Consider the following 15,108-nt stretch of genomic DNA (forward strand, 5'->3'; position numbering starts at 1 on the left):
GAACAAGAAAAATAGGTTTATTTGTGTTTACACTTATTAATTTGTGCATTTATTCAGTGTTTTTTAAGTTAATGTTCAAGAAAAAAATACTAATTTTTATTAAAATGTTCTATTATTTTATCTTAATGATTACTTATTTATTTCAGCCCTTTGTATTCAGCATTTCTCTATCAAAATAAACCTGTTTCTATGAAAATTGAAGCTTTTGTGTTTTTCTTTTTTTTGTGGCTCACATAAACATAAACCTTGTTTATTTGGCCTGTGCTAGCCTTTGAGTTTGACATGCTTGCTCTATGCCAAGATTGTTGTTTTGAGTACTATTGTTTTACCCATCTATGTTTGATCTCAGGATAGTGCTCTCAAAGGTAGCTGAATATTTTCTTTAAAAAAATATATATATTTTATTGATTTTTTACAGAGAGGAAGAGAGAGGGATAGAGAGTTAGAAACATCTATGAGAGAGAAACATCGATCAGCTGCCTCCTGCACACCTCCCACTGGGGATATACACGCAACCAAGGTATATGCCCTTGACAGGAATCGAACCTGGGACCTTTCAGTCCGCAGGCAATGCTCTATCCACTGAGCCAAACTGGTTTCAGCGGTAGCTGAATATTTTCTACCCAGGTTCCTGATGAACTATCTCATTTGCTTTTAATGAGTGTCCACCATTGGTAGGACAACTTGGCTGATGTCCTTAGTTGGGAGGCCTAGAGAGTAGAAGGCTGTCTCACCTGTGCAGCTTTGGGACTAGTGTGGTAGAATGCTCTGTGGCCTGAAGTTGCTCCTGCAGGTGGGGTGGAGAGGGAGATGGCACAGGACCAGAGCACGTGTCGGGGAGAATGATGATTCTTGTGCTCTAAGGAAGGAGGTTAGAGAGCTCTGCCTTTGCTTCTCAGTCTGCTTATTTGTCCTGGGTCAGAATGACCTTGATGCAGATGGTTAGTTCATCTTTTCATGAGGTGATAATTGGTGGGTTGCTCTTTACTGAGTGCCTAGCATGGTTCACCAGGCATTCCCTAGTGCCGATGGCTCTGCCAGGTGCTGAGGGCAGAGATCAGTGAAGCAGGCCCTGCCCTTCAGGAGCCTACAGACCCGAGGAGGAAGCTGGAAACATGGTTAGAATCATTGTGGCCCATGCTACAATGTGCACAAGGTTAAGTGCACAGAGAGCTAGTTGTCAAGTCTGTCCAGGACACAGAGGAGGGTGGAGACAGGGACAGGGATGGCATGGTAGAGGAAGAAGCCTTTGGAATGGGCTTTGAAAGGTGCAGAGTATTTTTCTAGATAAAGAGGTGAGTTAGAGATACTCCACGCAGTGGGGAAAATTTATGCAAAACCATGGCAATACTGTAGCACAGAGAGGTGGTGAGCACACGGTATGTCCGGAATACAGTGTGGCGGAGAGAGATGGGTGTGAGATAGTAGAGGGTGAAATTAGAAAAGGCTTGGTCACTGGAGACCAAGTTCATTTGAATAAGAAAATACAAATCCACAATCTGTGATCCAGGAAAACTTCAGGGCCAGATGTGCTTCTGGAGTTAGGATTTTTTAGATTTTAGGTAATTTCAGATTTTTACTGTATGTATCACATATTCCTCCCAGGGCGGCCTGGGCAGCAACTTTAATAGTTCCATTAGTGTTTCTGATGCTGAATAGTCACACCCAAGAAAGAAAGAACATAAAGAGCTTTGTGTTATTTTAGATCAAATTTTGCTGCCAAATCCATATGAAGAAACTGGATTTCAGAGATTACTGAATTTTGAAATCAAGAATAAGAAATTGTGTGTAAGAAGTATAATAGTAGATTTTTCCCCCCTTTTTAAATACTGAGGGCAATAGATGATTATTAAATACTTTGCACAGGAAAATAATACAATCTTAATTGTGAGGTAGAAAAATGTATGTACAAGTCCAGAGATGGAAGACGCTGACGACACCTGGCCATGCTAGCAGTCAGCAGCTGTGAGTTGCTGCAGGTTACCCAGGACCAAACCAGAGAGGGTCGGACCTGCATTGCCACCATCTGTCCATCATCCAGATATCATTGCTGACATGGACACATAAGGAACTATTTGACATTGAAACTGGGTCTCAGAGCTGTTGGACATTGAAATTGGTACTCAAACGTTTTTTGTTATTATATGTTTACTTCTAGTCTGCAGTTGCAATATTTTTTAAAGAAAAGGAGGAAAAAATAATTATAGAGATAAAGAACCATTGAACAGACTGTCAAACTATAGCGGGAAGGTAAGGGAGGTTTTGGGGGGGTGGGGGGAGGCGTGCCTGTAAGAGATCAACCAAAGGACTTGTGTGCATGCATATAAACATAACCAATGGATAGAAGACATGGGGGGAGGGGCAGGTGAAGGCAAATTCGAGGTGGGGGTAGGGGAGGCTGGGGGGAGGTCAAGGGGGAAAAAGGAGACATATGTACTACTATTTTTAATGCTTCAAACAACAACAACAAAAATAAATAAAAATAAAAACATTAAAAAAATGTATGTACAGCCTTTATAGAGGGTGAATTAGGGGATTATTTGATTTCCCACTGCAGTCTCCTCCTAACTCTTGCTCTCTTTGAAACCCCTTTCCACACTTCCTTTGATCACTTCCTGGTGCTCTTCATCTAGATCCTCTTTGTAAGGTCCACCCCACATATGCTAGTCCTCTTTCCTGGGGGTACTAAATTTGCATTCATCTTAAATCTCATTTGCCCAGACACTTCCCAGCTTGTATTGAGAAGCCCCTATCCTTTCCTCAGTATCCACACTTTTCTTTCATCCTACCAATTATCTTTCCGTAGCTTTCAGAACTTTAGCATTTCCTGAGAAACATAAGAAGTGATTTGTAGGTGAGGAAAGAGGGGTCCAGAGAAGGGTGTGACTAAGTGAGTTGTCATCCAAGATGGTTCTGAAACCCAGTTACTATTGACTGATGCTGTGTCCTTCCCAAAGTCTAGTTGAAGCCTAGTCCCCAGTATGATAGTATTTGGAGGTGGAGAGTTTGGGAGGAATTAGGTCATGAGGATGGACCACCCCTGGATAGGATTAGTGCCCTTGTAAGGAAGGACATGGGAGAGATTATTCCTCTGCCTTGTAAGTAAGACAACCATCTACAAATGAGGAAGAGGGATCTCACCAGAACTTGATCACACTAACACTCTGATCTCAGACTTTCAACCTCAGAAGTGTGAGAAATAAATGCCTGTTGCTTAAGCCACTCACTCTACGGTATTTTGTTATAGCAGCCTGGATTAGACACCAGACTTCCTTGACCCTGTTCTAGAGTTCTTTCTTCTACTGTGCTATGGGGGAGCCATGGGTGACCCATGGCATTCTAAAAGTTTGGTGTGGACCATGCTGTCTCTTCTTTTTGAGGGGCAATTTAAAGGCAGTGTTTGATGGTTCTGTTTTCATTTTATTCTGTAGGATGCTTAACAAGGTGCCAAAGAAATGGTGGTTTAGCTTCTCGGTAAGCCTTTTGTATTTGATCTTCTCAAGCATTTATGAGCTGAAGTTACATTTCATTCTTAACCAATGATGGTTTTGTTATACAATAGTCTAGTTATTATTGTTTTGGGATAATTATTTTAAAACTTTCAGTTGCAATTTACTAGCTAAAGAGAAGATAGTTTGGCATAATGAAAACTGTTGAAGAAATGCTACCAAGCTTTTCATTATTTTTCAATCTGTGATTCTGAATCTTCTTTTTCTTTCACCATGAAAAGAAGAGAGTAGGAAGAATGCTTGTGTAATGCTTATAAAATAGTACATTACCTAAAGACCATTATCTAGATAAGATATTACCTTTTGCCAAATGTTTTAATAAGCATTCACTTACTAGATAGAAATGTTCAAAAGAGAAAAGGAAATAGCAAAACACTAACCTATAAACAGATCCAAACACCCTAAGCATTGTATTTTTTTCAGCTATTTTCTTTTCTTTTGCCCCTGAATTTTCCCTAGCCATTGGAAAAGGAATTGCTCCCACAACACTTTGCTGGAGACACAGATGAACTGTCCTTAAACATATTTCAGGTGATCTATAAATAGCTCACCAGAGCAGCTCAGCTGCGCTGCTGGGAAACAGGAAAGCAAGGCAAAGCCTGAGATCAACAGAGTCTGTCAGAAGATTTCGGGAGTAGATGTTTGATCCATCGAAGCCTGGAGATTTCTCATGTTGCATCTGACTGCTGGGGCTTGCTGGGTACCTGACTCATGGTCACAAACAGTGTTTAAAGGAAAGAGCTTGTAGATTAGGCTAAGCTATGGTGTTCAGGAGGTTAGAGGTAGTAAATGCATTTTCCATGATTATTTTCAATTTAGGATCATTTTCAATGTAACCCTATCACTAGTTGAGGAGCATCTGTACTTGGTTACCCAAGAGTGGAAGAGCTGGAACCAGAGGAGAAAGTAAGGGACATTTAGAGATTGACAATAGCGGAGAATGAGTAGGAACAAAGGAGGAAGTGAGTCAATAGGTGGCATCTGGAACCAGGGTGTAGATACTGCTGTTGCCGGAGGCATGACATTTGGTAGAGGAAGAGAAAAGTGCCTTCCCATTGGCCATAGAAAGCTAGCAGCATGGGACCTTGGAGTTGCACCCTGCAACAGAGAGCTGAGCAGGGAGGGATGAAGTGGGGTGAAGTGGGGGAGGGAGATGGGGCTCAGGTAACTAGGTCTAGGATTGGCATATTATTATTCTGGAGGTTAGATGGGGGGCAGCTAGCTTCTGTGCCATAGGTTGTTTTTTTCTTGGTATATTTTTTAGCTATGATATTAGGTCATAGACATTTATAGTTATGATATTTCTGAGGGAAAGTAAAACATTGATCCTTTGAAATCACCAAAGCAGCTTTTTTGTCTAATATATTCATGGTGTATAGTTTTCTATATTTTCACTTTTAACCTGTGTTCTTCTGTTTTAGGTACACTCTTTGGGTAAGATTTTTTAAAATCTTACCTAACTGTCTTTATCTTTAACTAGTGAATATAGTCATTTCTATGCATTGTGATTGCTGATATGTTTGGCTTAATTTCTACCTCTTTTTGGTATTAAATTTATTTTGCTGGTTTTTCTTTTTCCTTTCCTGACTTCTGGTTTGAAAGTGCTCTACCTTGTTTTCTTTAGTTTTAATTGTTACCTTAATATGTTAACACGCTTACTTAGCTTAATATCCAAAATTAATCAAACAAATTTTAAACAAACATTAATTCTGATAATCTGCCTCTGACTTTACTTCCTATTATTTTCTAGGATTTTGTTTTGATCTTTCTTTTTTTCTTTATAATCCATGATCCCCACCACCAAATGTGGGGTTTAAGCATTACCTATAAATCATGTGCTTCTCTTTTATCTCATTGCCTTTATTCCCTCCTCTGAGGGAACCACTATTCTGAATTTTGTTTACTATTTAACTGTTTTGTTTTTTTTTAGAGGTATGTTTAATTGTAGCAACAACAAAGCACTTTTAAAACAAGTTTGAGACTGTTATGCTTTCTTAGGGGACTTGCATTTTCCTTAACTCACCCTTATATTTCCAAAAACCAGTGTTTTATAGTATCAGCTCATTTCATACCTCTACACTGCTATATAATATTCAATAAAGTGAGAATGGCATAATTTTTTAACTCATTCCCTTGCTGAAGTATTGTCCCCTATCTATCATGAGCTGATCCTGTAGACCCATGGAATTCTTGATTATCTTTTAAGGCAATTGAGCTTTACTAAGGAAATAGCTAACCAATACAAGTAGAGATATAGCTAATAAACCATATATTTTTCTGATGTGCAAGAGAGGAAGTACAGTGTATGATTCAACTGTAAATAATGTCTCATAATGCAAATATCAAATATTGACTTAACCAAAATTGTGATATAATAGCTATGTTGAGTGGATGGGGATGAAACATGTACACTGGTGTGTGTGTGGTGTGTGTGTGTGTGTGTGTGTGTGTGTGTGTGTGTGTATGTGTGTGTATGTGTGATTTACAAGGGTAAAATACATTTTATCCCCAAGTAGGAAATTGTGGAAGAAACTGATAGTTGTCCATCAATATGTGTTGTTCCTCCCCATAGTAAGGAAATTTTAGCTAATGGTGTGGTTGAGTGGAATAAAGACTACAGTTCCCAATCTTCCTTGTGGGAGCCATGACACTAAGTTCTGGACAGTGGGAGAGAAATGGAAGTGATATGTTCATTTCCTGGGATGTTTTCTTACAGGGAAGGAACATATTCTTCCCATCTCCTTCTCCTTGGTCCCATGGGATGAAGTGTAGTCATGGTGATAAGCCATCTTCTAACGGATGAATAAAGGTCTTCCTGACTTGATGCTCTGCCTTTTATAAGAGAAAAATAAGCTCCTATTTTAAGGCGCTGCTGTTTTAGTGTCTGTCGCAGATTCCAAACCTATATCCTAACTCAGAAACGAAAAGATGACGTCTGAAGTTGAACAATGAAGAATGAGTATTATGAGGATGTTTAGAAACTTTGTACATTGAATCAAATACCAGAAGAAATAACTAAGATACTTGAAAGACATTGCCACTGTGAGTTTGAATTTATGGAAGAGTGGAAAATGGGACCATTATTGTCCTTTTAAATTGTGTACAGAAATTATTTCTGTCAAAGTTACATTTAACGTAAATGTTCCTCACACAGATGCACACACCCATTTGTAGTTTGTGATTGCTGTCACCTTGAATGAAATATGTTTTCACACAGGAGGTTGTGAATTAAGGTATTAGAGCAAACACTTAGATACTGAGAGTCTTACGTGAAGCCATACCATTGCTGACAAAAGTTTGATCGATGACATCATTCTCATGTTTGCAATCCCATAGCACAAATTTGTTATAAGTCTAGAAGATGGATTTGAAACAGACAAATTATGACATGACAATCAAGAAATTTGAATAAAAAATGTTTCAATGAGAACGTGGGTCACAATTTCAGGGGTAAATGAAGCAATTGCTGCCAAGGACATTGCAAAGCTGTACACTTACCTTCCTGAAGTGTGACCATGATTTAAGAAAATGCACTTGTGACATGGGATGAAAAATGCTGCACTGACCTCTGAAATAATGTAAAGATGAGAAGGTGAACAAGACTGTTGGCTGATGTTACTGTTTGGAAATCCCAGGGCTAGAGCTACAGCCTCTCCTTGTCTCCCTTTTACTTAAAAATGTGCCTAATGGGTCCACAGTGGTTTTTTAAAAAATTTTTTATTTATTTATTTATTTATTTATTTATTTATTTATTTTTTATGAGCTTGTAGATAAAGAGGAATTCAAAATATAACAAGGCAATGTGGACAAATGAACAGTTGATTGTGCCGGAGAAAGATAATCTATAGAATCTATTAGCTCTGGGAGGGCCCTAAGAGGTCATTTCTTGCAACCATCTCACTTTTGGTGATTTTGGTGAAGAAAGTGAGGCCAGTGATGGTTGTTAATGACCCAGAGATACTTGTGACTCTCAGGCACTTCTCCCAGATGAAGGGAGCGCAGCACAGAGCCACAGAGGGAGAGGGGGGTAAAGTAAAGAAAAGGGAGATAATGCCTGTCTCCTTCCTCTGCTATAGACTGCCGGCGCTTGGGTCAGGCCCCATCTTAGACCCGTTGGTAAGAGGATACATGGTGAAGAGAAGGGTAGGATATGGAAATGGGCTAACAGATTGAAGTTGTGATTTAAAAAGACTGGACTTGAAAACAAGCCACAGAGAGTTCAACATGTCTGGTCTTGCAACTGAAAGGGGTTTGAAAGACATGCAAAGAGCTTGAAATGTGCTCCGAGGAAGGTCCAAGAAGGGAGGTCTATCCAGTCATGGCCTATTTCAGTGATGGAGCAAAAAAAGCCATTGCTGTATTGCATCTTGAGTTAAACCTCTTCAGTGTCTTATAGTTGTTAACACCCCTCTCACCTGAGAGCTTCTTGGAGAGCACTGGGTGGTTGACTGTGGATTTCATAGGAATAGAAGATGGAAGATGGCTTATCACCATGACTACACTTCATCCCATGGGACCAAGGAGAAGGGCAAGAGGAAGAGAGAGTCATACAGAAGATTGAGGTAAGTTAGCTGTTATTGAATTTGAGGGACTCAGGAAATATCCATGTGCATATGATGAGTAGGGAGAATATTCTGACTTTCTTTTTTAAGTCTGAAGCTTAGAAGAAAGATCTGGAATAGAGGTAGAATTTGAGAGACATTAAATTTTTAAATGGTAATTGAAATAATGGAAGTTGATGACATTTTCCAGGGAGAAGTGAGGAGAGGCTAAAGATACAAATGTCTGAAGGGTGAATTGAGAAAAAGGAACCCACAAAGGAAAATGGGAAGGTGTGGCCAGAAACAGAAGGCAAACCAGAAAGACAAATGTCATAGAAATTAAGGAAACAGCAAGGAGAAGAGTTGTCAATAGTGTCAACTGGAGCAAAGTAGTGAAAACTGAAGGCAAAAATAATTGTCATTTGTGATCTTGCTAAGGGAATTTGTGAGAAGTGATGAGAGTAAAAACATATATATATATATATATATATATATATATATATATATATATATATAGCAATTGCAATTAAATATCTGAATAAATAAATAAAACACATTAATATTGTATTAATAGCTCTGCTTGTCTTCTAGAATGGTATGTACTATGACAAATAACTTTTTTATCTTTAAAGAAAAAGAGTATATATATATATATATGTATATATATATATTTACATACATTACTGGGAAGGGACTTTAGTGGTTGCATAGAAAGAAAGAAAAAGCTTAGGAATCCAAGGGGGAGAGACAGATCTTAAGTCAAGGGAGGAATATGTCTTTATAGGACAGCAAAGGGTGAAAGAGTGGATGTGGACTTGTCTTGATTACAGTTCAGTAGCTATTAGAAAAGCTAATGAATGCATTTGAGTCTCATTAACAGAGGTATAGCATCAATATCCAAGGAGGTGACACTCCTCCCTGAACTATGATCTGACCAAATGTCCTAGGAAATATTGTGTGCAGTCCTGGGTGGGTCAAGTTAAGTATGAGATTGACTACCCAGAGAGAATGCTTAGAAGAGTTAAGCCCTGATTATAGCATTGGAAAATGATTGGAGAACAGGGAAATGTTAGCCTGGAGGGTGCTGATTTGGCAGAAAAATAACCATAGTTCTAAATATTTGAAGAGAGGTGGGGCTATTTTTTTTCCGTGTTAGAGGACAGATGCAGGCAAAAAGAGGACATTATACAATAGGAGACAAACTCTTTTTGATAATATAGCAGGACTTGAATTTAAGTGAGGACTGACTTTTGTAAAGAAATATTGGGAAAAGTAGTTCATGGGGAAATATCCACCAGCCAAGTTATCTCAGAGAGTTTAGGGCTACATAAATTTTTCATTCAAAAATATTGAATTTTTATCACGAGTCAGATACAATGCTGGGCTCTGGCCACACATTCTGAATCAGGCAATTAGCCTGGACTGAAGTCATATAAACATATAAAAAGATACTTATAATACAACCAGCTGCACTTGGCATAGCACATACCATTCTAGGAGACAAACATAGCTATTAATACAATATTAATGTGTTCTATTTATTTATTCATATATCTTATCGCAAGCACAATTAAGAATCTCATCCTTCTCAGATGCAGCATTATATGAGTCCAGTGATAGAACTTTTTAAAGAAAAAGACACAGATGTCCATAACTTATATTAGGTTTTATTTTTATTTATTTATTTTTATTGTTTAAAGTATTACAAATAGTAGTACATATGTCTCTCTCTCTTTTTTTTTTTTCATTGACCTTCCCCCGGCCTCCCTTAAACCCTGGCACATGCCCTCACCCTCCACCCCAGTGTCTTGTGTCCATTGGTTATGCTTATATGCATGCATACAAGTCCTTTAGTTGACTTATATTAGGTTTTAAAATATAAGAATTATATCAGAGGTGTCTGTTTTGTTTTTATGAGCATATCAGAAAGAGTACAGGTGCACTGTATTAAAAATCATCTGCTATTTACCGAAGTTAGAGTAATTGATGCCTACACATGCACAAAGGTTGTCTAAACATTCCCTAAGTACCTGTCACCTGTTTGTAAACAGATATGGCTTTCACATGATGCCTGCATGTTCATTGGTCAAATGTCTGGGAGAATTTAGTGCGGAGATAACAACAGATCTGGGAACAGGAGACCAGAGAGTAGAAGTCCCTAACCCAGGTGTGGGGTGTGCAAGGCAGGGGAGCAGTTACGGGAGGTGATGATGTCATGGAATGGAACCAGCCAGATGGATGGAAAGGAGACTCTAACCAAGGCAGATCACAAATATAAAGTCACACATTGGTGAGCAAATATGGGGTATGTGTGTGTGTGTGTGTGTGTGTGTGTGCGTGCGCGTGTGTGCACATGCCCTCACTCTGAGCAGTTCAGCAGTGAGGTAGGGAGACATGGAGGGAGAGGGAAAAAGAACTTTGGAACGTGGTTGAAAAAACTGAGAGTGAGTTGGACTGGAATCCCACAGACCAGGGAATATAGTTTATTCCATTGCAGCCAGCATCCAGAAAAAAGGTGTGTGTCTGGACTACTGCAGTGGGCTCTGGGTGAGGGAAGGAGACCCGTTTGAGATAGCCCTAAAATGAAACAAATTTTAATATTTTTAAAAATTGATTTCAGAGGGAGGGAGAGGGAGAGAGAGATAGAAACATTAATGATGAGAGAGAATCATTGTTCGCCTGCCTCCAGCACACTGCCCACAGAGGACTGAGCCTGCACCCAGGCATGTGCCCTTACTGGGAATTGTATCAATACCATGACCTCCTGGTTAATAGGTCAATGCTCAACCACTGAGCCATGCTGACAGGGCCCTAAGACTTAACTTTTGAAGATGATGTAGGATTTTGTCATCTGCTGTAGCAGAAAGAGCCTTGAATGAGCGTGGTGCTCACCTTTTCATCATAGTTCTCAGAGTCTGCTTGCTTGATTTGCAGTTGAGCCATTGAAATGAGCCATGAAAAAGACTAGAAAAGAACAAAAAGCAATGTAAATTATTGGCACATTCCTAAAGGCTGCCACACGTGTGCTCTGTAGTAGACATTGGAGAGAAAACAACCATTGTCTCTGAGTGTGTGTGTGTTTTTGATACGGGGTGGGCCTCAGTTTCCACATCTGCTAAATGGGGCAATGGAAGGAAGTGATAGCAAAGCTTTCTTCTGGCACAACAGTTTATGATTCTCTTGTTTTCAGCCCAAGGTGAGCAGAATATAACGACATTGCCATTTACACTTTCAAGAAATATTTGAGACTGACAAGATGGCAGTGTGCTGTAATAAACATTTCCTTTCCTCAGAGGGGTGCGGGTGTGTGTGTTAGGTTCTGGTCCCCAGAACGAGCTCATTCTCCTTCCTATGGAGAGATTTTCACCTTTGTTCTTATTCTCCTAGGAGCCAGGCCCATTAAGTATGATTAAAAACAGGTCTTATCTGGGCTGAGGCTGGTGCTCTGGGATGAAATCCTAGGTGCTGTGGGTTCAATTTCTCACAAGGCTCAAAGAACCTTCACTGTAGGCCCTACAGCTTGCTGGCCTTGCTCTCGTTACTGGGTCTGCGCTCAGAATGTGGAATTAAGAATCATCCGTTATCTTCATTGTGATAATTTATCCTTTTGCGAAAGAACTAGAGGCCCGATGCACAGAACTCATGCAAGGGGCTCGGCCCTCGAAGCCGTGGTGGCTTGCCTCTGCCCCTTGCAGTCCCAGCTTCATCCGGAAGGTCATCTGGAAGGTCATTTGGCTGTCCGGTCTAATTAGCATATTACACTTTTATTATTATAGATTGTTTTTGGGGATGTGCACTTTTACCACCCTTAGGAAGCTGGTAGTTTTGACAAATTCACAAGATACCTTTCTAATTTCATTCTATTCCTATCACATTTCAGTAATTTCTCACAGTATTTGGGGGCGATTAGCAGACACACAGGTGTAGTGACATAATTAGTATTCAGAGGAGATAATAATGTCAAGGGATTTTGTTGCCCTTAGACCCTACAGGAAATAGACAAAGTTGGATTTGTGATTATTTATTGGCATAAATCTCGTGCTTGTTTCAAAACTCTGTAATGACACAAATGAGATAGTTTAAGGCAAAAACTGGCTAAATCGCTTAGCAGTCGGTCCATTTTGATTTTCTTGCTTTATTCACAGCTTCCTGTTTGAAAGAAAAAAACTTTGCTCTTTCTGCCCAATTCCTGTTCTGCTCTGAAATGGTTAATCCCGAGAACTGTTTCAGGCAATAAAACACTGACTGGAATCTTTCCGACAATACTTTTCTTCTTGATCTTTTTTTATGACTAATTGAAATGAAAGCCCGGGGAAGCTTAATGTTAAGGAAACACTATGTGCTTGGTGATGTGATTCTGCGAAGGGGGTGTCTGTGTGGTGGGGAGCTCTCTGCTCTGGAATTTTAAGTTAGAGATCAAACCAAAGAATCAATATTTCAATTAGATGCTGGAGTGGGCTTGCGATTACTGTTACTGTGGCTGGAGATTGCTGGGTCTTTTCTTAGGAGGAAGGGTCATTAATGTGAGAGTTTTTTTTTTTTTTCCTTTTCATCATAGTTCTCAGAGTCTGCTTGCTTGATTTGCAGTTGAGCCATTGAAATGAGCCATGAAAAAGACTAGAAAAGAACAAAAAGCAATGTAAATTATTGGCACATTCCTAAAGGCTGCCACACGTGTGCTCTGTAGTAGACATTGGAGAGAAAACAACCATTGTCTCTTGTTTTGTAGATTCCTCAGAGCACCGCTGGCCTTTTGAGTTGGCAGAACCAGTTATCCAATGGTGTTCCAGTGGTCACTGGGAGGCATGCTCAGTGAGGAGGTGATGGGGACAGAGCGTGGATGGGCCTGCTGCACCCCATCCTGGTTTCAATCAACAAGAGCAGTTCCCTTTTGATCTGTTTTATACATTGAGTTTCACATAAAAGTTGATTTGAACAATAACTTTGTTACTTATAAACCGCGAGTGGCAATGGCTGGTGCTTGACACAGACAGTCGTCTAATTTCTGTTGGACTGTGTCCAGCATAGGACACTCATGACTTTTATATACAACCATCACCACCACCAAAATGGCTTCCTTCTCAGCATTTTAAATACTTGGGCTGAGATATTCCCACCTGCCTTTGGAAACTTTTCCTCATCAGAACCATATTCTGTCAACAGATGCTATTTCAAAGCATAGCCAATAATAGTTATGATTATATTCCTGGAAACACATGGAGTATTTCTGATTTTTTCCAAGAAAACCTCAGTGACTCCATGAAAAAATGATTCCTCCGATCCTTTTTATTTGTGTTTCTCTCAATGCTTGCAGCATTTTAATCTAAAATGTGTATCATGCAATATAAATCATGATCTGCCAGAGAATCCAAAAGTATTTATTCTCATTCAATAATCTTAGATCCCTAAACAATCTGCTTCAGAATAGTGAAAGCAAAGTATATTGGCTAAGTCAGAGAAGATCATGTCTTCATGTATCTGTTTTTTTCTACCAGCTCTTTGAGAGCAGGGAATACAGTTTATTCCATTGCAATCCCCAGCCTCTGGAGTACCATCTCAAACACAACAGGTGTTTAACAAATGTAGTTTGTTAATCTGGAATCGGGAGACCTGTGTTTGGGTTCCTTCCAAGTCATTTACTGGCTGTGTGACCTTCCACAAAGCATTTCACTCCTCTGAGCTCCCACTTCCTCAAATGTAATTTGGTAGAATAAGAATATCATCTCAGGTTGTTGAAAGAATTGATTGAAAGACCATGAAACACTGCCAAGTGCTTGAGTGAAGAAATAAACAGATTTTCTGAAGGATTTACAATCTAAGCACTTATCAAGATGTTTAACACTTTGTCTTTAGATCAAATTAAATCATAAGACTGATACATACATTCCACATGAAATGATATATTTGTATCTCCCAGAAGTCACTTGGTGTGGCTTATCTGCTGAAGTCATTGATCCTGGTTGTCCAGTATTGCTTTGCAATTCTTCATATTTTTATATTTCTTCTGTTATTTCAGTAAAATTAGGAGATGGATAAAGGTTGCTGAAATTGTGCTTAAGAACTATTTAAATTTATTTATTTTAAGTAAACTGTTTAAAGTTAAGTATGTATATTCTATTTGAAAAGACAATGAATTAAAATAGAATACTGAAAAATGTTCATATAATTCAAAATGAAGCACAAAGTGAGAATTAGAAAGAAAAATAGAGGAAATAGAAAACAAATAAAAAAATCTATAATAATAAAAGCATAATATGCTAATTAGACCAGTCAGCCGAATGACCTTCTGGATGTCATTCTAGATGTCCTTCCATACAAAACCCTGGTGGTGGCAGTGAGGCAGAGGTGGTTAGGGGTGATAAGGCAGGCAGGGAGCAGTTAGGGGTGATCAGGCAGTCAGGCAGAGGGGTTAGGAGTAATCAAGACAGGCAGGCAGAATGGTTAGGGGTGATCAGGCAAGCAGACAGAATGGTTAGGGGAGATCAGGCAGGCAGGTGAGAAGTTAGGGGTATCAGGCAGGCAGGCAAGTGGATAGGGGTGATCAGGCAAGCAGGTAGAGTGGTTAGGGATGATCAGGCAGTGGGCAGAGGTGGTTAGCGGTGATCAGGCAGGCAGGCAGGTAGAGTGGTTAGGGCAATAGGGCAGGCAGGTAGAGTGATTAGGGGCAATGTGGCAACCTGAGGGGTCCTGGATTGCAAGAAGGTACACATCAGGCTGAGGGACTCTCCCCTGAGGGGTCCTGGATTGCAAGAAGGTACACATCAGGCTGAGGGACTCTCTCTTCTCCTGTGCATGAATTTTGTGCACTAGGCCTCTAGAGGTAATATAAAATTCAAACATTGAATCCAAACTTATATTAAATGTAGTTAGTCTGAATACACCAACTTAAAAACAGAGATTTTCAGAATTGATTAAAAACAATGTAACTGTATGCCATCTATAAGAAACTTATTTGAATTATAATGATATATTATGCTAAAGTACAAGGATGGAAAAATATATACCATGTAAACACTAATCAAAAGAAAGCTGGGTAGGTGGAAATGGTGGAGGGCATA

The sequence above is a fragment of the Pipistrellus hanaki genome, assembly GCF_964339955.1.
Source record: "Pipistrellus hanaki genome assembly, chromosome: 1".
NCBI classification, from domain to species: domain Eukaryota; kingdom Metazoa; phylum Chordata; class Mammalia; order Chiroptera; family Vespertilionidae; genus Pipistrellus; species Pipistrellus hanaki.